Genomic DNA, 23,761 nt, shown 5'->3' with positions numbered 1-23,761 from the left:
CACCCCTTAACCGTTGCTGCTCCGGGGTGCAGATGCCCCTGGAGGTTGGCGAGGGCACTCAGCTAGGGAGCTCTCACACCCAGACACACACACACACACACACACACACACACACGACGCCTGAGACTGCAGAGCTGGCACTTGGTGACCCCCTGATATGGCAGCATGGAGTGGCGCCCCCAGAGCCCCTGGCCCCTGGCCCTGCTGCCCTGAGGCCCGCTCCCCTGCCTGGACCTCCGTCCCCACTTACCTTGATGTCGGCCCCTCCTGTCCTTCCCGGCCCCGCACATGGCAACAGTATCCACCTGGCGGCCCTTGGATTCCTGGTCTGCAGGCAGGAGGGGACGGGGCACCGGGGGCGGAGCTGGAACCCACAGCCGCACCCTGAGAGGAGCCGAGGGTCAGGAAAGCGGGGCAGGGTCACCTGCGTTGGTCTCCACTCTCGGCCCCGGGATGAAGCCTGCACGTCCACAGAACTGTCCCCAGCACCTTCAGAGCCCCGGACGCGGCCTGGAGCAGCAAGGTCACCTCGGGGCAGCCAACCAAGGGGTGGTGGGTGTTTGACAGTAATCAGCCAACGTGTTCAAGTCACCTCTCCCAGCGGCCCCCCAGAGGGGGCGGGGAAATGAGAGTCTAAAGTGGTTTGGTTCTGTTTTTTTGTTTTTTTTTTTTTTAATTAGGTGAAATCCACTTAACATTACATGAACTATTTTAAAGTGTACGATCCGGGGGCGTTCAGTGCCTTCACAGTGCTGTGCAGACACCACCTCTGTCTCGTTCCAGAACATTCTCATCAGACCAGAAGGAAGCCCCGACCCAGTCAGCAGTCGGTCCCCCGGCCCCCCCCCCCGGCCGCCGCTGGCCTGCGGTTGTCTACATGATCCCCCGGCCCCGGACACCTCGCACCACGTGCACCCTGCTGTGTCTGGCTCCATTCCTGGAGCACGTTTCCAGGTCCATCCGTGCAGCGGGACGTCGTCAGGGCTTCATTCACAGTAGAAGAATACAGGCTCGCTTTTTCTCACCCCAGAGCTGTGGCTTTTTAAAAAGCATCGAGGCAAAGCAAGAAAGGACGGCGCCGGGTCACCCACAGCCGCCCTCACACCTTCGTTTCCCCGAAGGGGCAGGAGGAGTGAGAACCCAGACGACGGGGCTGGGAGGGGGCAGCCAGGCTGGCGGCGGGGAGGCTGGGAGGGCGGGTGTGCGGGGCACCCGGGGCACATCCCTGCCGTGCTGACCTTCACCGCCCCGGCCAGCGGGTCCCAGCGGCCCGGAGCGGGTCAGGACGTGCTGGAGAGCAGACGGGGGCCGCCCGAGTCATCCCAGCCCTTCCCAGCCGAGAGCACTCGGGTCTTGGCTGAGCCGGAGAAGCCAGAAAACCTGCAGCCCTGGCTCTGGTCCCCACCCCCAGCTATGCAGGGCAAAGGGGTAACCCCTCGTCGTGGCTCCCTATCCCTCCTCACAAGAGTTGGTGCGTGGGCAACACCAGGGGTTCCACGTCTGGGGAGAATTCCCAGGGCCTGGGAGTTTGGAGGGGAAAGCAGTCTCTTCCTTGCCACGTGCCCATCCGACAAGTTCTCGATCCCAGACGAAGGCCCCAGCCCAGCCGTCTCCACTGCAGATTCACAGGCTTGTCCGTGGCACGGGCCAGGTGCTGCATACATCGCAAATATCACCTGCTCTGGTCATGCTTTCTAGATTTAGGTGCTCCTTAGGCCCGCCACTACATCCTGTTAGGTAATGCATTCAAAAAGGAACACATACAAAAACAAAATAAAAGCCAAAAAGTGGAAACAACCCAAATACCTATCAATCAGTCAATGAACAGATGAACAAAGTATGGTCTATCCATGCACTGGGATGTCATTCAGACATAAAAATGAAGTTCTGGCACCTGCCACCCCATGGATGAACCTCAAAATCATTATTCCAGGTGAAAGAACCCAGTCACGAAAGACCACATTTCTATACAATATTCAGAATAGGCAGCACGTCCATGGAGAAAGGTTGGTGACTACCTGGAGAAGGGGAACGGCAGATATCGGCTCAATGGGCTCAGGTGGAGGCGCCAAGGTGAAGATGTGAAGGTGCTGAATGCCCCTGAGCTGTACACTTTAAAATGGTTCCTTTTAGGGGCACCTGGGTGGTTCAGGGTCCTGGGATCAAGCCCCGTGTAGGGCTTCCTGCTCAGTGAGGAGCCTGCTTCTCCCTCTGCCCCTCCCCCTGCTCACGCATGCCTCCCTCCCTCCTTCCCTCCCAATCTCTCTCTCTCATAAATAAATAAAATCTTTTAAAAAGTAAAATAAGGGGCAGCCCGGGTGGCTCAGTAGTTTAGCGCCGCCTTCAGCCCAGGGTGTGATCCTGGAGATCAAGTCCCACATCAGGCTCCCTACATGGAACCTGCTTCTCCCTCTGCCTGTGTCTCTGCCTCTCTCTCTCTCTCTCTCTCTCTCTCTGTCTCTCATGAATAAATAAATAAAATCTTTAAAAAAAAAAAAGTAAAATAAAATGGTTCCTTTATAAGAACTTCTCAACAAAAAAGCATATACAACAATGCTTTGATCATTATATTTTAATACTATAACCCTAGGATATGTCTTCTATGGATTTAAGACTATTTTGCCAAGAAAGTGTCCGTTGTCTTCACCAGATGACAAAGGGCTCCTTGGCACAAAAGGACTGCAGTGCCCTGGACTGGCGCTCTCCGTGGCCCACTCTTCCTAATGTTTTCACCTGGAGAGGCCCAGTCCTGCCTCCTGCCCCTTGCAGGCCCATCTGGCATTGTGTTCAACAGCCATGGGCAAAACCCCAGTGTGCCCCTCATCACCACTTGGTCTTTCCTCGTGTCAGGGCTCTCCAATCTCCAGGAGTCATCTGTAAAAATGTGGATATCGATCGGAGGAAAGGTGAAGGTCAGCAGGGTAACCAGGGTGAGTCTGCAGACAGGTGAGGCTGGACCAGGCGACAGGCAGAGGGTGGTGGAGCTTCGGGGGGCACAGGCCACAGAATGTCAAGGAGGGGACAGACAGAGGGCCCAAGGGTGCACAGGCCACCCTGCTGTGATTTCCAGGTGTGTCCAAGGCCAGCTTGCCTTCCTGAACAGGGAGTATCGTGTCACTCTGCCCCAGGAGGTGCTTTCTGTCCCCCCTCCACTGCCCCTGGACAGGTGCAGAGTGCCCTGGCTCCTCTCCCCGAGCCCACCCAGTGATGGGCCTACCTCCACCCCACTCCCATCTGAGAGCGCAGCCCCTTCCACCACTGGATGCACACGCTGGCCGACCGTTCTTGACTTGAGCCCTTGAGTCCCTGTCTGCTCCCTGTCCCTCTGCAGCCCCGGGGAGTGTTACACGCCGCCCCTCCGCCACACAACATGCTGGTGCTTTATAAGCCATGACTGCTTATAGGACTGCTTGGTCCTTCAGACAAGTCTGCGCCATGGCACTATTACAGGTGGAGAAATGACCACTCAGCCTGGAGCGTCCCATGTAGAGCTATTAAAACGATGGTGCCGGACCCCCTCTAGAGCACACGTCTTCTCCGTGTACGTCCACGGGTTGGCTGTCCAGGAGCAGGGCAGTGGGGCCCCGGGGCAGGCATACGCTCGGCTTCCATAGATTCTGCTAAACAGTTTTCCAAAGTGGTTGTTCCGGTTTACACGCCTACCAGCCATGTAGGAGCGTCCCCATGGTCCCGCATCTTCACCAGCCCGTGGAATCACCAATCTACTCATGCCAGTTATCCTATGGGGTTAGAGCAGTGTCTCCGTCTACATTTCTCTGACGATGACTGAGGCACTTTGTGAAGTACTTGTTCAAGTCTCTTACTCGTTTTCCCTTGACCCCTTTGTCAGTCACACCGACCGCAAATGCCTCCTGCTTTGTTCTTACGTCCGGTCTGCACGCTCTTAATGGCAACTTTCGATGAACAGGAGCCCTTGGTTTTACTATAACCCCATGTGTCCATCTTCTCCTTTATGGTTAGTACTTTCCGTATCATGAAAATATTCCAGATATTCTTCTAAATTATCTTCTAGAAAGTAGAATTGATTTCCATGCACGGTGTGAGGTAGGGGTCAAGATTTTCCTGTTTTTATTCAGATGGTTATCCAAATGGACCCAGCACCATTGATGGCAAAGATCATCATACCACCTCTTTGACTGGGCCACTTTTGTCTCATATCATATGTTGTTTGCCCATATATGCTGAGTCTGTTTCTGGGTTCTCCATTCTGTTCATTGGTCTGTTAGTCTAACCTTTAAAAAAAAAAAAAGAGAGAGAGATTTTATTTATTTATTTACTTACTTACTTACTTATTTATTTTAGAGAGAGACAGAGAGAGTGCTTGAGCAGGGGGAGGGGCAGACAGAATCCCAAGCAGACTCTGTGCTAATGTGGGTCTCAATCCACCACCCTGAGATCATGACCTGAGCTGAAATCAAGAGTTGGACCCTTAACCGACTGAGCCACCCAGCCACCCCTGTTTGTCTAGCCATCTGTTCAAATTTTTTAACCTCCCATGATAACTCTAACATGCAGCCAGGGTTGAGAACCAATGATCGAGGACCTTGCAGTTTAGGGTAACAGGCTTGAGTGCAGGTCTAAATGCAAGTAAGTAGATGCCCAATAAGGGATTTGCAGAGAAAAATAGATTAAATTTGAGACGTGGGAAGAGCGATGCCAGAAGCACGGAGTGGGTGGGGAATGCCCAGATCAACCCATCCTGCTCCCAACTCCTTCTCTTCTCTCCTCTCCAGACCTCCCAGATCCACCAAAGCCAAAGTGAAAAGAAACACCGACAAAGAAGGAGAGTTTCCTGCCTGGGTCACCAGCCACGCTTACGGAAATCTGATCCCTCCTGCAACCAGTTTATTCTTGAGTTGCCATGGCACTTCCTGTAATTAATGGCTAGGTTTTAATTAAACATTGATTAGCCACTAATTAGTCTAATGATTAGTCCTGGGGAGGAGACAGGGCTGTCAGACCCCATCAAGGAGGAGGGGGGCAGATAATGAAAGATTATGGCTTAGGTGGAAATGCTCTATCCTCCCTCCCTCCAGGCCAAATGTTTTCTATGATTTTGGTCTATTATAAACGATGCTTTCAATGTGAATTTTTCTAATCGGTTGAGTCTGATGAAGTCCCAGGCGACTGGTGCAAGGAAGATTGAATCTATTCCCCTTTTCATCAGATTTCAGCCTCTTAATGCAGCTAAAGAGCCTTTCCTCACTTAGAGAGGAATTAGTTTCTGTCTCCACAATGAAGTCATCCTGGGCTGAGCCTGTCCCCCTCCCATGTCCTTTGTGGGGGCCCAGACCTTGCCAAGGACTTCTGAGATGTGAGTGTAGCAGGGCCTTTCCCCCAGAGCAGATTTTGCAAGCACCTGATGCCCCGTGTCACCCTTCCCTCATTCCCCGACCCTCGGCCCTCAACCAAAAAGAGAGGTTGGGTTGCTGCATGTGGATCCAGCCCAGCCTGAACGGCATTTGAAGTTGCCCCGTAAGAAGTTGACTGTGCGGTAAATCTTCATAGGAGGAGACATGGTGTGATGATTTGGTTAATCATCCCTGGTGTACTTTTTGTAAGTTTGGGTTTATGCCCAACAATACAAAACTCCTGTAAAGCCCTGTGCTGAACACAAAGCTCAGGAGAGAAGAAATGCATGAAACCTGCACAGGGTGAAATTCAGAAAGCCTTGGGGGTCAGGGAAAGATGCCCATTACCGAGGAGGCAGGTCCTGACGAACAAGACTCGCCAGCCTTGAAGAATCTCAGCATTGACCTGTGTCTCTCAGACAGGGCCAGAGAAAGCCTGAGAAAGACTTGGAAACCAATAGAGGGACACCCGGGTGGCTCGGCAGTTGAGCGTCTGCCTTCAGCTCAGGTCATGATCCTGGAGTTCCAGGATCGAGTCCCACATCGGGCTCCCCACAGGGAGCCTGCTTCTTCCCTGCCTGTGTCTCTGCCTTTCTCTCTGGGTCTCTCATGAATAAATAATAAAAATAATAAAATAAAATAAATAAAATAAAATAAAATAAAATAAAATAGAAGAAGAGAAGAGAAGAACTCATGCTGCTTTTTTAAAAAATTGTAATAAAATACACATAATACATAATTTAGGATTTAACCACGTATGAGGGCACAGTTCAGTGGCACCAAGTACACCCACATTGTGCAGCTGCCACCGCCATCCACCCACATTCCTGTCTTTCCAAAGTGAGACCCCCTCTGTCTTTCCCCACCACCACCTCCCCCAGCCCCAGCACCCACCCCCACCCCACCTCGTACTTTCTGTCTCTGTGAGTTTTTCGACTTGACTCTGGGGATCATGTATAAGTGAATCTTAAATATTTGTCCTTGTGCGATTGGATTATTTCACTCCACGTGATAATTTTAAGGCCCATCCACGTTGTAGCAGGTGTGAGAATTCCCTTCCTTTTCAAGGCTGAGTAATATTCCATTGTGTGGACTTTCCCCTTCATGTCTGCATCCATTGATGGACGCCTGGGTTCCTCCACCTTTAGGCTGCTGTGGGGAACATTCACACTTCTCCACCTGGTGCACACATTTAGTCACTCGTGTCTTCAGGTAAAAGATCAGGTGAGATGGGGCTCTGCAAGCCTCCAGGTCTCTCTCTGCTTTACTCTCTTTAATCAACAAATACACCCAAGACTCCCAAGACACCATCCGCCTTCTTACATCTCCTTTTATCGAATTTTCTCGTTATTTCCCGATAGCTTTTGCCACACAAGTGCAAGGGACACGTTCTGCACAGACATTTTCATTCCACCGACACTTGCCTCAAGCTGGTGGTAGGAGGCCTCTTCCCTGGGAAGGGGGCCCGGAGCAGAGCCCAGAGGGAGCCCACTACAGAGTCGGTTCCAGGTTCCAGGACCGGGGGATCATGACCTGAGCCAAAGGCAGATGCTCAACCATCTGAGCCACCCAGGCGGCCCTGGGCCTCTCTTTGCTCAACTGTAAATTGGACGCCACTCCTTCTGGTTCTGGTAGGCTTTGGTCACTCTTTGACAGCCCTTACACCAAAAAAAGTCATGCAGAAGCCACATGTGGGGCCTTGGGGGAGTGCCGTGTTTGAGGCATGGCATTCGTGAATTCTGTAGCTTTCAACCCCAGGTTCCAGAAGCAGGAGTGAAAGGGAGCTCTCTCTAGGAGGAGGGCCGGGGGGGTCCGGCAGTGCAGGACAGTGTCCTGAACTGTCACTGACGCCTCCTCCAGGTGCTTCTGTCATCGTGGAACTCTGAGTGGCCACCAACGGTAACATAGGTAGTTGGTACCCAGCCTCACAGGAGCCACTTTCCTGATGGTCTGACGTTAATCCCCACAAGAGCTTTATTGTGCTCACTTTAAAAGTCAGGAAATCTGGGGCACTGAGCTGTCATGCACTGTGCCCAAGCCCAAAGTCCTATGGTAGAGAGAGCGAGCTGGTCCCAGAGCCGGGTGTCCAGTGGGGCCTGCCCTTCCCACCGCACCCCCACAGCATGCCGGTGGGGCCGGATGTCTGGTTCTGGCCAAAGGAAGATGATCGGAAGACCATGCTGTCACTTCCGGACCAAGGCAGCCACATCCCCGATGGATCGTCCCTACGTGGCCTCCACAGCCAGAGGAGTCCCTCTTGGGGAAGGTGTCAACACTGGACATCGTGCGAGCAAAAATAAGCATGCGGTGTGTGAGGTGAGCGGTGAGCCTGGCGGCCAGCAGGACTGACCGGTGCATCTCCCCACCCAGTCAAGGCCGTGCTCTGGGGGCCTCACTGAGTGAGGGGGCGGGAGAGCTGTCGGAGAGAGGAGAGCACCCTCACGCATGCGCCGTGGTCATGTCTGCTCATAATGGACGAGGCCAGCCGGCGATCTAGCCCGTGCTGGGCTGCTGCAGGGTGGGCCTGCTCGGCCTCCAGGGTGGGCCCCGCAAAGGTCGGGCCGGGAGCTGGCAGTACAGAGAGAGACAACGCGCAGGGCCGCATCGCGGACTGGCGACCTTTACCTGATGGGCTGAAGAGGGGCCAGCGGGCCCGGGGGTGAGGCGAGGCCCAGACATGCAACCCAACCGGAGGCTCGTGACTCCTGAGTGACTCCTCATTCCAGCCTTAAAGGCAGGCAGGGCACAGTCAAATGGAGCGGGCACGCCGGGCAGAGGGCACAGGTGTGCAACGATGCAGGGGCGCCAGGAAGCACACAAGGGGCCAGGACTAGGGGGCACAGGAGAACCTGACCCCATAGACCAGCGGGTAGAAGCGCAGGCTGTGCTGGGTGTGAACAGGAGAGGGACCTGAGCAGGTTCCCGCCCCAAATATACCCCCTTAGCAGCACCGGGGAGCCTGGCTAGGCGGCTGGGAGCACAGGAACAGGTGTACCCGGCGGTCCTACTCGGCACCCAGGTCCAGATGAGATGGAAAGCACCCCACGGTGAAGGGGTTGGCAGCAGGCACAGGCCCGACACCGGACGCCCAAAGGAAACAAGGTTGGATCTAAGACTCAGCTTCAAAGTGTTGGCACAGCAGCAGCACTTCCAGGCGAGGCATCGAGATGCGGGGACGTTCGAAATCCAGCTTCCTCTCAAAAAGACCCGAGATGAGGCCAAGGTCAGTCTGCCACATCTGCAATATTTAATGAGAACAAAAAAGCAGCGCCATCAGTCCGGGAAGAGACACCTCCGAGATCACTCAGCGCCTAGCCCGAGCTCAGGGAGGGAAGGACCACTTCTCGCCAGGGGCAACGGAAGCCTTCCTGGCGGAGCAGACATTTGAGTGGGGTTCTGAAGGATGTGTAGGAGGATTTCCGAGAGTGGAAACATCCAGGCCCGTGCCTCACACAGAAGTCCTGAGCCAAGGGACAGGGAGGGCGAAGCCCAAATAGTGACGGTGAGAGGGGATAGCACAGCCCACCAGGAATTCACTCAGTCATTCAACAATCATCAGTCGGCTGCACGGGTCTGGGTTCAAGGCACTGAGACTACAGACTGAGCCGAGTGGGGGGGGGTAACAAGGCTGAGCGTCTCCAGGGCAGGAGTGGTTCTGAAGATGAAGCCAGACTGCAAAGAGCCCTCCGGCAGGCAACTGCTGGGGACACTGGACACGGGGTGAGCTGGGGTCGAACTGAGCTTGCGTGAATTATTTTTCGCATCCACCTGAAGCCGATGGGGGTCCCGTGATCCACGCTTGGCTGACCATTGCTCATGACCATCCTGCCTTTGGGGTGCAGCTCTGGCTGGACGGTAGGCTCTCCCTGTATGTTCAGGCACGTGGCCCCCCCGCCCCTGCCTCCCTCGCAGGACTGCCGCACACACATCCCATCAGACGCAGACTGGGGGAATCGACAGGGTTAGGTCACAGGGGCCAGTGGCCTTCCTCCAACCCAAAGGGGCCGCGGGCAGGCACTGCCTGCTGACTTGCATTTTAAGGATAAAGAGGCAGCTGTCCCCTTGGCCAGAAGGCATTTAGGGATTTTCATCTCTTCGTGGGGGGGGGGGGGGCGGAGTAAAGGCCTGTCTCAGCCGCTGCGTGATTCAATGCAGTCTCACAGGGAAGCGGCCTCCTTCGGGGACCCAGGTCACAGTTGAGACTCACCACAGCTGGCCACTCACCATGCAATGTGTCCAGCCAGCTCTGCAAGTTGAAATGCTCGGGAGGCTCCAGATCCCCAGTCCTGGTGATGAGGACCAGGTGGGCGGGGGAGGCGTCCGCTGCCTGGCCCCCAGGCCCCGCTGCCAGAGACACACAGATGCTCTAGCCCCCAGGCGCCTCTTCAGCCCCTGGAGCCCTGGACACAGGCGCATATGCACCTCGTTATCTTGCCGCACCCACTGAAATTTGTCAGCAGCCAGAGGGCTAAGGCCCTGTCTGGGGCGTTCATGTTCTTCTGCAAAGGACTCTCCCATGGGCACGCCTGTGCCCCTTGCCCTGCAGAAGAGCGGTGGCTTGGAGGCCAGCCCCTCGGGCTGCTCATTTATCCCAGGAGCTGGGGCAGTCGGCTCCCGGAGGTCCTCCTGGCGGGAAGGGGGGAAGGAAGGTGGCCCTCTCCGGCTCTGTGCTGCAGGACCCAGCTGCTCCCCGCACGTTCACTGCCTTCTCAGCCCATCGGGAGGGCCAGCGGGCCTGCGTGGAGCAGGTGGGGCCTCCCCGGGGGACATGGGGGACCAAGGGCCAGCCCATGCCCGCAGGCTGCCTTCTCCCGCCCAGCCCCGGAGCCCTCGCCCCCGCCCCCACCCCCCAGGAACAAAAAGGACACTCCTGAGAACACTTCCTGCTGAGACAGCTGGGCCGGCCACATTGGGTGCCTGGAAATGGCTTCTGTCTTGGTGGCATCCAGGGAGCCGGTTCCGAGGACGCTGACAGGCCACGGTGCGTCCTCTGGGTGGGGAAGAGGCCCAGCCCTGGTCACCAGCCCCACAGGTCAGAGATGGGGTGCAGATTCCCCCTGCGGCCAGGGAGGAAGCCCATGCACAGCCCGGAACCTCGGGAGAGCCAGGCCTTGCTCGGTCGCTGGGCTTCCCGCCGTGAACACCCCCAGCCCCTGGGGAGACACAGGGCACGTCGGCAATAGAAGCCGTAATGTCACCGCAGGTGCCTCTGAGCGCTGTGAAGGGAAAACAGGATGCTGTGGTAGGAGGTGACAGCCGAGGGTGGAGACGCGTCAGCATCTGCGAGCGGTCGGGAGGAGTGAGCAGGGGACAGCGGAGCTGACACCCGAAGGTGGGAGGGCACACCCACCAGGCATCGGCGGAGCCCCGGGAGGCTGGCTGCGCACCTGCACACACATGTGGACATGGACACAGAGTTGTGCACACACACACAGAGGGGTACACACCCTCATGGATGCACACATACATATACACACGCACACACAGATGTAGACATGCATAAACCAATATACACACGCGCACATGCACACACACAACAAAGACATGCATATGCACATGGATGGACAGTCATGTCTGGTACATATACAAACACATATGCACACGCACACAGGTGTGCACATTCACAGACATATATGCACATGCATGTGGGTACACAAACAGAAATACACGTACATATACATATGCATGCACATATAGATATGCACACAGTTCACAATATATATGTGCAAATGTATATAACGTGCAAATGTGTGCACACGTGTGTGCGCGCAGGTATACGTGTGTGTACACATCTACATGCTCCAACACACACATGCATATGCCTGCATACACACTGTACATACACTCTTGCAGGGGGATTTTTTACAGGGATTTGCCTCCACACCAGGACTGTAGGAGCCTGTAAGCTGTCCCTGAGGAGGGCGAGGTCCACAGGGCAGGTGGCCGGCAGGTGAGACATGAAAGGGGGTGGAGAGTATGACCCCCGGCGTGAGCTGGAACCTGCAGGAATAGCCACTGCAGCTATTAACCTTCCCCTTAGAAATGACCCGCCCATTACCTGCTGGGGGCTGAGACCTGCGTGTAGCTTGGAAAGTTTCACGACTGTACAATGTCTGGTATAGGTACCTGCAGGTGTCTTCAGCGGGGGCCCTAGACGGTGCACCCACCTGGGGGTTCCTGGTGGGTGACTCCCATGAGGGCTCCCAGAAAAGGTAGAGGGGAGGGAACACCTGGGGCAGGGGAGAGGCGGGAGGGGACCTCAGCCTGGGGCCAGCCCTTTGCACTGCCTGTCAAAGGCGGGTCGCTGGGCGGCTGGGAGGTGGGTGTGTTCTCCACAGAGGAAGCAGATCTGGGCATCTGCAGCACCAGCTCCAGCAGGGACCCTTCTGGCCGGTCCCCTCTCCCTCCTCCTCCCCAACCTCCCACTCTGTGGGCTTGAAGACCATAGTGTGAAAAACTTCTAACCTTGTCCTGAGACTGACACAACCCAGCTCTGCCTGGACCCTCTGGTCGCCCCTCCTGGTGGGCCCACCCAGGGATGGCAACTATCGGCCCCTTCCAGGCTGCCCAAAACCTTCTGGAAGTCACCTCTGATCATCGCAAGTTTAGTGGTGCAAATCAGGACAACGATAACTAAAAGGCAGCAGACCCAGGCTGCACTGATTTCTTGTTTCATTTTGCTCTGAGAAGAGTTCATCTTACAGCTACTACTTAAATGGGCAGGCCAGGAAGGAATTACACCCTCTCTCCCGCTCCACGCAGATTTTGCCCTGGTCCGGTGACATGAGCTCCGCAAGGGGCTTGGGGTACGGGCCCCGCTGTGACCCGGGATTGGCGGCCGTGAGCAGCTTGCAGCCCTTCCAATTCATTACTGCCGCTCTGGGCAAGCCATCCTCCGGATTGTCAGCGGCTCCTCCTGCGTTAGGCAACCCCCTCCTCAGCAGACCCCAGGCCGCCAGAACCACGCCGCCAGCACAAAAGGCCCAACAGGAGGGGGTGCAGGCCGCGGCAGAAGGCTGAGCCCGGGTCCCGGCAGATGGGCGCAGGCTCGAGTCGCCAGGGGCGGACAGAAGGTTCCGGGAGACACCTCCACCCGAGGCTGCCTCCTCCGGCTGCACGGAGCTTGTTCACAGCTAATGAGCCCTAATTAACATGTTGATGGGGATGTGCGCTGTTTATATTTGGAAACTTTTTACTGTGTTGGCTGTGGCTTTTGTTGGAGTAACGGTGCTCAGGTTGGATCACGGGCCTTGGAGAACTGGTGTTAAAAGAAGCTGCCTCCTCTCGTCCTCCTGGGCCCCCTGCCCTCTCCTCCTCCACGGCCCCCCGCCCTCCACCAGCCCTCCGAGCCCCATCACTTGCCGGGGCCACATGCCAGCTGCATCCATGGCTCTTCTCCAGACCATGGTGGGTTCCAAGCTACGCATCCGGGCTTCCAAGGTCATCCTGCTTCCCTCTAGGCAACTCGTTGATCCTGGCACCTGGACCTGGCACTCTTTGGCTGGGGCATCTGAGAAGGAGGGTCCTATGGGACCATTTGGATGGGGCCCCTGGAGGCAGCTGAGGGCCAAGACACCAGAACCAAGTTAAAGCTGGGAGCCTGGATCTGCTCAGAATATCCCTCTGGAGATCGAGCCCCTCACTGACACATCCAGGGGTTCTGGTGGGGAGCAGCAGGCACCTGTAGTCGTCCGGAGAAAACACCTTTTTCCCAAGTACTATGGCAATTCAGGAGCAAGCTTGGATCCAGAGGTCACGATAAGGGGAAGAAGGACTGTGCCCTGGGGTAGGGGCTCTTCTCTGAGACCACTACCGGTTTGTACAGCCTGCTTCCAATGTGCTTTTCCAACTTCCCCTCCCACCTCTTCAAACCCTCTCCAGCCTCCCTCCTAACCTCACATGCTCAGACTTCTGTCTTCTTACTTCTGCACCCCTGCATAGCCCTCCCCTGCCCATCCCTCACCCCTCACCCCAGCTTCTCAAAAACCTACCATCTTCTAGACCCAGTACATCAGTCAGCTTCTACCCACATAATGCTGCCTAACAAACTACCCCCAAAGTCAGTGGCTTATAAAAGAATTTGCCCTCACTCTGACCTCAGATCTCCTTCCTGCTGGTGAAAGATGGGCTCAGCAGGGCAGCCCTATCTCAGGCTGTGTATCACTTGAACTTGACTCTAGGCTGTGGAATGGGCCCAGGTCTGCTCCCCGTGTATTTATCCAAAGCCCAGGCTGGTGTGGTCCTGTTCATGCCATATCACCGGAGCACAGAATCCAAGCATGTGCTCTGCTCATGCCTTGTCCACTGTCATCCCATTGAACAACACAAGCCACTTGATCTACCCTGGCAATGGGGAAAGGAAAATACTGTTCTTTCTCTGCCCATGGTGGGAGACAGTGTATGAATATTTGCTAAACAGCAAACCCAAACTATCTCCCTTGCCTAAGTCCTGCATCCCACGAAGATTCCCTGGCTCTCCTGACCAGCCAGCACTCCTTTCCCACCTCTGAACCTCCCGCTTCATGACAGCCTCCTCTGGTCCCTGCTCAGTCAGTGTGCAGTGACGCGTGTCCTGTGGTCTCATCTAGATTACAAACACCTTGCATTTAGGTCACTTCCCAAGGTTCCGTTTGCCCTGCACAACCCTTGGCGTGGTTCCTGGCACACAAGACATGCTCAATAAATTACTTACAAATAAATGAATAAGTGAAGTTGTGCCTTTGAATCAAAGGCAGTGCCCCAGCCATAAGGCTTTCCCCCTGTCATGCACAGAAGGGCCAGGTTCATGGACACAGGGCTCCTCAAGGGAATGAGCCTCCCCTGCCTGCTAGGGAGGCTTTGACATGCTGGCCCCACCCCCAGGTCAGGGACGAGGAACCAAGGTCTTCTTCTGGCAGCCAAATGTGGCCCTGACCAGATGCTCCCTTTCTGCAGACTCCTGCCCTGGCATGGTTGCCGACCATCCCTATGCAGCTTTTCTAACATGGCAGCAACCCACACTCTCCAAAAGGGGCAAACTAACAAAACTAAAAAGTCCCAATTAGCACCCAGGACTGGGATGGACACATAGCTCTTCTTCTGGTAAAAATGTAGCTTCACATCTCCCTGCATGAGTGACCCAATCACTGGCTCCATATAGTTGTGAGCCCCAGAAGTGTCAGACTCACCATGGCTATGGGTGGTGGGGCTCTGGGAGCTGGGGCCAGGGAAGGGCAGCCAACCTGTAAGTGTTAAAGCAAATTGATAAAATACTTGAAGGTCTTGTTAACACATTGCGGTCCCCAAAGAAACATTTGTTGGATGGATGGATGGATGGATGGATGGATGGATGGATGGATGGATGGATGCATACATGCATAGATAAGTGGATGGATGGATGAATGGATGGATGGATGGATGGATGGATGAATGGATAAGTGGCTGGCTGGCTGGAAGAACAGATAAGTGGATGGGTGGATGGGTGGGTGGATGGATGGATGGATGGATGGATGGATGGATGGATGGATGGATGGATAAGTGGGTAGATGAATAGATAATTGAGTGGATGGATTGATAAGTAGATGGATGGGTAAGTAGGTAGATGGATAGATAATTGGATGGATGGATGGATGGATGGATGGATGGATGGATGGGGCATTGCCTCTACTGCACTATGATGTGAACACAGCATAACCAACCATCCTAGCTGACCCAGCACCCCCAGAAAGGTTTTCTGAGATGCAGAAAACTTAGGAAAGTTCCAGGCAAGTCAGGGTGAGTTGGTTGCCTTCTGTGAACAAGCAAAGCCATCAAGTCCTTCAGTGTAGCTCTCCTGTGCCTGGCCTTGGGGAGAGGGGCAGAAATCAGGGCCATAACAGTAGCAGACAGACCAGAGACTCACCCCCACCTGCACACAAACTTCCCCGGCAAGAAGAAAGGATCAGTTCCTGGAGGACCATTCCATCAGGGTGACTCTTGTTGATGCCCCCGGCTAGCTGCTCCTGAGAGGAAACAGTGGGAACCCCTGAAGGCTGGGGAAGCAGGCTCTCCTGGGCTCCTTGGCTGCTAAGAGGAGCTGTGCTGGGAAGGGGGGGGGGGCTTGTTTCTGGAGCAGCAGAAAAGCAGAGAACTAGCAATGGCCTCCAAGTCTGGGGCTTCTGGCCAGTGCCTCAGAGGTCAGCTGGCCAGAGCCCAATGTTTACAGCAGCCTGACATCCTACAACTGGAGGACGGGGGTTCATGGTGCGTTCCCACACTGGAATTTTACCCGGCACTAAAAAGAAATGAACCACAGAAAAAAAAAAAAAAAAAAAAAAAAAAAGAAATGAACCACAGTCTGCAGGCAAGAAGCTCAGGAAAAAAAACGTAGAGTTAAAACAAGAAAAAAAAGGTGCAGAAGAAAATACAGTGTGAGTCTATGCGACTAGAGTTAGAAATACGCAAGTAAATCATCCCGCTGTTTGGAGGAGACACGCAGTAGTCACAACCATAAAGAAGAGCAAGCGAATGAACCATTCGAAACACAGGACAGAGTTCCCCTTTTGGGGACAGGGAATAAAACCGGGAGAGGCGGTGGGGCTGGCGGCCAGGACACCCGCCTGTGCTCGGGGCCAGCGGTGGGCCCACTGGCACTTCGTGCTCATTTATTATTTACACCTCGACGTCCATGCATATTTCATAACGCAAGCAAGGAACAGAAAGGCAAGGCAAGAAGCTAACATGATGGGACAGGGAGTGAAGGGAAGGAGAGCAGGGGCAGGGAGGAGCCGCCACCATGATCTCCGAGCCGGGGAGGCACCCCAACCCACCAATGGGGGTGTCCCCCAGTCCCACAGAGGGGACCCATCTCTGAGGCTGGCACCCGATCAGAGCATATGGTGGGCAAAGCGTGTCTGCCCTCCTGCCTGGAGCTCCCTGGGCTGGATGGGGGTGCTGGCCTGGCCGCTAGTGGGACATGTCCATCCGGTCACCAGCCAACTTCGCCCTGGAGGACCTGGCCTGGCCCTACCTTCCTCCTTCCACCTGCCAGCCTTGGGGTGGGGCTCCCTGCTTGGGTGCATCGGGGAGGGAGCAGGAACCCCAGGTCTTCAGGGACCATGCCTTGTCTCCCTGCAAAGTTTTGCTTGTGGGGGAGGGGCATGCAATGATGCCGTCCCCCCTTTGGCCGAGCCCCTCTCCACCTGCCCCGAGACGGACACCCCAGAACCCCACTCAGCATCCACGTGCACGCAAGCACAGGGCAGCTCACCTCTAGCCCAGGAGAAGAACGCCATGGGGCCAGACTTCCCTCTCCTCCATCCATCTGGACAGACCCGGACAGGTGCTTTGCGGTGGGGGGGAGGGGCCTTGGAGGCTGGTCCTGGGGTGGGGCTGCCCATCCCACCTGGAGGGACGACCTCCCTCCCCAGGAAACGAGATCCTGCCTGCTGTGATCCTGGCCGAGCCCTCCACGACACGCCCAGAGCCCGCAGGGCCCCGTTCTTCAGCACCCGCCCTGGGATCTAGAACGCTCCACTGCCTTGGCGATGGATTTGCACTGCAGCACATTTGTTCGGTTTTATGGAGTATTGCACGAAAATGCTGTGAAATTAGGTTCTGGCACTAATATCACGCTCTGCCCATCCGTCTGCTTTTATGTCCGGTGTGGAGACTGAAAGGAGAGGGACCAGGGCGGGCGTGGGGCGGGAGGGCCTGGGGCCGCGGCTGGAGTTTCCAGTCCAGGGACGGAGGAGGGAAGCGAGCAGCAGAGGGAGGCTGCGGGGCTGTCGGGAAGGCGCGGCTCCCTGACTCCTGCCCTTCCTGGTGCACCGTTGGGCCTGGGCCTGCTGGTCCCCGGGGCTGGTCACTAATGCCACCCGCAGAGAACTGCTTCTCAGGGACCAAAAAAGGAGGGGAAGGGGAGAAGGGGGAGGGAGGGAAAAGAGGAGGGAGAGCAAAGGGAGGAGGGGGGGGAGGCACCCCTGGCCCAAGGCCACACCCTTTCCCTCTGACAGCCTCTCTGAAGGGGGACCGGGGTTCTCCAAACTTCCGCCGGCTTCGCTCTCCCACCAGCTTCACTGTGGGGTCTCTGGCCAGTGACCCCTCAGATGCAAATCTTCCCACAGCCCCCCACCCGCGCACACACACCAGAGCACGCAGCGCCCCCAGCCCATTCGCCCCCGCTCTGCCGGCTCCTCTCCCCCAGAGAGGCCCTCTCCCCTCTCCCCGTCCAGCTCCCCGCCAGCCTCACGCCCACTGCTGGCCTCTGAGGGCTGGACCAGCCCGACGCCCCACGGAGGCCCGAGGCCCGGTGCGCGCACTGGAGACGGTCATGCAGCTCCCTGCTGTCAGACAGCTCGGTCCAAGCCGCCAGCTGCTCTCCCCAGCGCGCCTGGCCGGTCAGGGGTCCTAGAGGAGCTCTCTAACTCCCAGGGGCTCCTCCTGCCCCCCACCCCCAGGCCTGATGGGGGGGAAGGGTCAGGAGCTTAGGATAGAGTAAGAGACACAGCTGGGTCAGGCGTCAGAGCTCAGCTGCAGGCGGGCACGGGGCCGCTGGAGGGGACGCTTCCTGCCCACCTCGCAGAGGGGGTGTCAGGCGGCCGGGACCAAGCCATCTCGAGTTGGCCACCACCCAACCGATGTAGTTTATTTTAAGTAAGCCCAACTCTGGCCAGCACGGCCATCTGCATTGTTTGTCTGAGTCACAGGGGAGAGAAAAGCAGCCCCACGAGGCTGGCGGGCGGAGGCAGCGGGCCCTGGGAGTGGAAACCTGCCGAGCCCTGCCCGAGGCTCTGCTCCTGCACCGGGCCTGCTGCCCTGCCCTAAATTTAACCAGCTGGAAATCTTTTTTAAGTCACATCCTATTGAACCTTTTGAAATAAAGATCTGCCTTTTAATGGGAAATCTGCATTTCATTGTGAAGAAAGAGCTAGCAGCCTCCAGGCTTTGGCTGCCAACCCAGGGAAGAAGCTCAGTGCGGGACACGCGCCCCCTCCCCGCAGCCCCCGGCTGGGGCGCCGGTTCCCAGCCAGCGGGCACAGAGGCTTCCTCCGAGCTAGCTGGAAATTGAGAGCCAGCAGCGATGGGAAGGTGCCCTGCCAAGAAAATAAATAAGACGTTCTTGCTCACGCGGGACGGGCCCTGCGATCACGGAGAGGCCACGGCAGCGCCACCAGCCTGGGCTCCAGCCCCGCAGCCCCAGCCGTCACTCTGGGGTGCTGCCGGGGGTGAGGGGGGGTGAGAGAGGGGCCTCCTGGGGTGTGTGCCAGGCACCGCCTGAGCCACAGACGCCAGCTCCGCAGTCAACATAAAGGAAACGCGCTCTCCATGGGGAGGGCTTGTCACCAGAGCACGGAACAAACGTTCACCTCGTTCGACTCCCTGAGCCCGGGTGGAGGCCGGCTGTGGGGATGGGGCCTGGTGGCCCTCAGCGACCTCACAATCTCTGTGGGAGATGCGGCAGACATCGGGGGTGGGGGGGTGTTGCACCTGCAGTGGAGAGCCCGAGGGCAGAGGGGACCCACCAGGGTGGGTACAGAGGCCCAGAGTGGCTGTGGGGATGAGGGCACCCACTTGGCCCTGAAAGAGCTAGGTGGGCAAAAAGGGGGGGCAGTGTGTGGTCTCCCTGCCCGTAACCCCATCCCGGCCCTTAGTCTCTTTCCTGGGCTACCTTGCCTACCTGACTTCCCTCTTCCTTCTGCCAAAAGAGCACATTTTGGGATCCCTGGGTGGCTCAGCCGGTTAAAGCGTCTGCCTTCAGCCCAGGGCATGATCCTGGACTGCGGGATCGATTCCCACGTCGGGGTCCCTGCAGGGAGCCTGCTTCTCCCTTTGCCTGTGTCTGCCTCTCTCTCTCTCTCTCTCTCCCTCTCTCTCTCTCTCTCTGTCCCTCATGAATAAATAAATAATCTTAAAAAAAAAAAAGAGAGCACATTTTCACCCTTTTCACCGTTTTTATCTCAAAACAGTGCAAGCCAGCCACTGGGCTGCAGAGGGGCTTGCGTGGCCTCTGACTTAGTGTCCTTCATTCCACCACCAGGATGTGGCTGCACCTGCCTGGCCCTGGGTAGGGGGTGGGGGTGACAAGGGCCAGTCCTGCTTCCCCAAGTCCAAGGCCACTGGACGGACCCAGCGGGACTGGGACAAGCATCAGCATAAGCAGGGTATCAGACGCCTGAAAACAAGTCCGAGGAAAGCCCATTTCTCCCTTGGAAATAGGTTCACTGCTTAAGGCCACCACAGCTCCACCAGGGGCTGGACAAAAAGTGGCAGTGGTTAGGCCGGAAGGTCATCCGTACGCGCATGCTGTCCCCAACACTGAGACGAGGCTGTCAGCAGCCGGCTGGGCCCCCGAGGAGGAGGAAGAGCTGGGCTCCGGCTGTCCACCTGGCTCCGAACGCCCGCCCACCGCCTGTGTCCTCTCTCCCTCGTCTGGACTCCAGGTGTGACCCCAGCGCGTAGGGAGAAAGCCGTCCTCCAGTAATGCTTGAGTCCTCGGTCATCAGGAACCCAGTCCCGGGGAGACCATGGGCAATCGCACCCACTGACCGAGTACTGATGGTCCCAGGAGCTTCCTGCCTCCCGTGTGCAGCAGGCCTAGGGCCAGAAGGTCGGTGGAGACAAACTGATCCTTCGTGTGTCTTAAACGGAGACTTAACAGGCCCCAGGAGTCCATGTCACTTCTCTGCCGGCAGCATCTGATCTTGTTTTTTGTTCATTCAAAGACAGGGAAGCCTGGGTAGAGATGTGGCCACGGCCACTCATTTCGCTCCAAAGGCACACGCTTACCACGTGGAAATCCGTGAGGTGGAAGTGGGTGTGGTGCACTGGCTTCCCTGCGTTGGGGTGCCGTCCCCGGTGGCCGGTCTGTGGTCTCATCAGAGGGCTCGCCTGGGGAGAGGGCCGTTTCCGTGCTCCTGCCGGTCGCTGGCACAACTCGCTTCCTCGTGGTCGTAGGCCGTCGTCTCTTGCTGGCTGTCAGCAGGGGCGGCTCTTGGCACCTAGAGGCCACCCCACAGACCCTCCTCTCCCACTCCCATGCCCCTAATCTGACTGCCCTTCCGGGAGCATCCTCGGGCTTGGAGCTCGGGGAGGTGGAAGGTGGGATGGTCAGGAGGCCAAGGGCCAAGCACCCTCTGGACACCCACACCTCCAGCTCTCGGAGAAGACGCTTGCCTTCTTCACCACCTCCTGCCCCCCAGCAGGGCTCTAGGGACAGGGCCCGGGATGGTGACAAGTCCTTTGACTCAGGTCACACCTTGAGCTCTGGAGGCCCCCATGCTCTGTGGCTTCCTCGCGCCCGCCAGCACCTCAGGAAGGACGGGGTGGGCTGCAGCGATTCATGACTAACCCAGAGAGGGCAGCCCCTGGGCCGCTCCGAGTACGTTTTCTATTTTAGGATTTTCCGCAAAGCCTCGGGGACCTGGCGTCGTGGTTCCAGGAGAGAGTGGGGGAGAAAAAAATGGCAGTCAGAAAGAAAACCTATAAAAAGGGAAACATTTCAATAAAAGGTATTAAAAGATAAAGCAGTGATACATTTTTAAACACTTCTCATTTGTTTTCCCGAAGGTCTACCACTGGCTTCTTCTAGAAGAGCGGACGGCAGGCTTTGGAAACGTAACTTGGTCTCCTGAGCAGCCACCCCGGCTTGCCCGCACCCCACCCCCATTTACAGAGGCGGCTTTGCAGGCCCCTGCGGTGGCCCATCTGCCGGTGGGGGGACGGGGGGGACGGGGTTTAACGGGCGGGCGATCCGGACACGCGTGGAGCTGCCTGGCCTTCCCGGCGGGTCTTGTATTATTAAACACCCAACCTTTCAGCTTGTGTCGCTGCAGAGCTGACGTTCCCAGCAGAGGGAGAGGAACCAAAGGAATATTTGCAAAAAGCTGAGTTAAGTAAATATTTTATACCCGTTAATGTGATGGCTCGAAATGATGTGTGGGGTTGGCCCAGGGGAGGGGAGCACATGCTACGGAATGTGCAGAGGGCACCGAGGGGTCCCCGCTGGCAGTGAGCTGGCGACTCTGCCCCCCGGATCCTCAGCCTCCCTCGTCGGGAGGCCAGACACCCGCTCCGTCCACCCAATGACCCCGAGACACTGGCTTTGGCTTCCAGGAGAGGCTGAAGCAAGCAAAACAGGATGTCCCAGGCCACTAAGAAAGGAAACTTTCCGTGAGGGCGGCTAACGTGGTTCCCAAAGGGGGGCCCCTGGGAGTGTCGGCCAGATAGAAATGTGGCTTCTCAGACCTCACCTGGGCGCCCCGGGGTCAGACACTCCGGGCGAGGGACCCATGATTTGTGTTTACCGAGCCCTCCAGGGGACGGGGACACAAAATCAGTGCCGGGTGCCAGTAAGACGGAGACAGGGGGTCCCAGGTGAGGGTGGTAGGGGGGTCCCAGCTGCTGGCCACTGCGGTCCGACTACACTGCTGTTAGTATATTTCATAGCTGGGGGAGCCCCCAACACATCCCTACCCCGCAGAGAAGGTTCTGGAAGGCACCAAGGGTGTGTGGCAACACGGGGCCAGGAGGCACCTGCAACCCTGAATCTGGGGGCCCCCACCGCCTCCTCCCCACTGCCAGGGGTCTGGAGTCTTGGGTGGAGTGGGGCGTTCGGGGACTGAGCTTCTGGACAGAAAGGTAGGGAATCCCAGGGACAGCCCCCCCACCCCCGGCTCCCAGCCCGCTGGCTGGGCACCTGGACAGGACCAGGTCCTTCCGTGACATTCTCCTTGGCCTGTTCCATCATGGCAGGGAGACAGACTTTCACAGGCAGGAAGCAGGAGAGAGGCCAGAGCAGGGGAGGAGGGGGGGCAGGGGCCCCGCAGACCCCCCAGCCCCAGCATTGCCCCCCAGGGCTCCGTGAAGGTGCATCCCCAGGAAGGGCCTTCCTTGCTGCCAGGCCCTCCGAGACAGGCTTCCGGCCCAGGTCGGGTTAGAGCAAAGCTCCAGAGGTGGGGGCCTGACACCCAATGTTAACAGGGAGCTGGGGGGACTGGAGGGGTGCAACCCCATGGTCCTTCTCTCCCCTGAGGCTTCTCACCAGAACATTCCTCCGCCCAGCTAGATGAGTCAGTGCTAGAGAGAAGGTCTCCCGGCCCTGGTGAGAAGAGGGAAGGCAGGGTATTGTCTTCCCTCCCCAGGGCCCTGAAGGAGGGGACAGGGCAGCGGCCAGGGACAGGGGAGGGGGGACACAGTGAAGACTCAGACCCTGCCGGCCGTTGGGTGCCAGTGGGACGTGCCCGACCAGGATGCTCCCTCGCTGCGGATCAATGGCAGCCAGAGCCATTAGCCACGAAGAGGAGATGGAAGGGAAGGGCCTGGTCAGCAATCGATAGCGGGTGAAGCAGGACGGGCAGGAAAGGGCCCCGCAGAGGACACCAGTGTCCACCAACTGACATCTCAACCCCAGGCGGCAGCCGGGGCCTCTCCCCCAACCCCCCGCCCAGGGCCCTGCTCTGCCCACCACAGTCTGGGCTCAGTGGGGCCTCCCGGGGTGGCCATGCAGACAGCAGCAAACAAAGTGGGTGTCCCCCGGGGGGGCCGGGTGTCCCCAGGGGCCTGGGCCGCTGCAGCAGCACTGGCCAGTGTAAGTCAAGGGGGCAGGTCTCAGAGGACGAGGGACGCCCAGGGCAGAGGCGGAGACAGGGAATCCAGCTCCGAAAGGCAGGACCAGGTCACCCCCTCCAAGGGGCCGTCCGCCCGAGTCAGAATCTGGAGGCAGACAGCACCCTGGCAGCGTGGAGAAGCCCCCCAGGCCCGCCATGGGGGAATCGGGGCCGTGCCCACGAGGGCAGGAGTAGGAACCCCCTCCCCGAGCTTCCACTCCTGCAGGTTCGCGGACACGTGTGCCAGCTGCGTGACCACAGGCAGGCCCCTTGAGCTCTCTGGGCCCCTCAGAGGCCCCGGGAGATTACAGCGGTGCCAGATTGAGGGTTCGCGCAAAGCCTGACCCGGGGGGCTGCTCTCCCCATTCACGGGGAAGCACAGACCCTCGCGAGCTGGTGAGAGCTCCCTCCCGGATTTCTGGGTCACCACACTGACCTCCGGTGTGGCAGGGCGAAGACACAACTGCACTGGGGCAGGGGACCCTTGCGGTTCGTCCACCAGCCCCATCTCTCCGTGGCAGACCCGGTAGGCCGGCCAGGGTCCCTCGGGCCCCTTCCCCTGGGCCCACACTGGGTGTCCCCCAACCCCGGGCCCCTCTGAGACCCAGGCAGCACTTTCAGCTCCTGTCCTGAGTGGCCTGGGCCCGGAACCACGCAGTCCTGGGTCAGGTGACAGTGCCCCCCGCAAGGGCCTTACGGAGGCCCTGGGCCCCTCTGTCCTCACTATGAAACGGGAACTTGGGTCATATGGCAGCTGCAATCACAGCACCGCCACGGGATGGGAGCCGGACTGCAGGCGTCGTCCCCCAACTGTCCCTAAGTGGA

At 57.6% G+C, this 23,761-nt stretch overlaps 1 long non-coding RNA gene across 1 annotated transcript; it reads right to left on the bottom strand.

Moving 5' to 3' along the window:
* Positions 1-2,566: 2,566 nt before the first annotated feature.
* On the bottom strand, positions 2,567-10,938 carry LOC112672890 (uncharacterized). The gene is made up of 3 exons (XR_004818804.2): positions 9,597-10,938; positions 6,285-8,610; positions 2,567-4,253 (listed from the first exon to the last, which is right to left on the bottom strand). It is a non-coding gene; the product is annotated as an uncharacterized LOC112672890 (long non-coding RNA).
* Between the last annotated feature and the right edge of the window lie 12,823 nt (positions 10,939-23,761).

This window comes from Canis lupus, chromosome 9, assembly GCF_003254725.2.
Source record: "Canis lupus dingo isolate Sandy chromosome 9, ASM325472v2, whole genome shotgun sequence".
Taxonomy (NCBI): domain Eukaryota; kingdom Metazoa; phylum Chordata; class Mammalia; order Carnivora; family Canidae; genus Canis; species Canis lupus.
The sequence above is the reverse complement of the archived record's forward strand: the minus strand, read 5'-3'. Positions and strand labels throughout refer to the sequence as shown.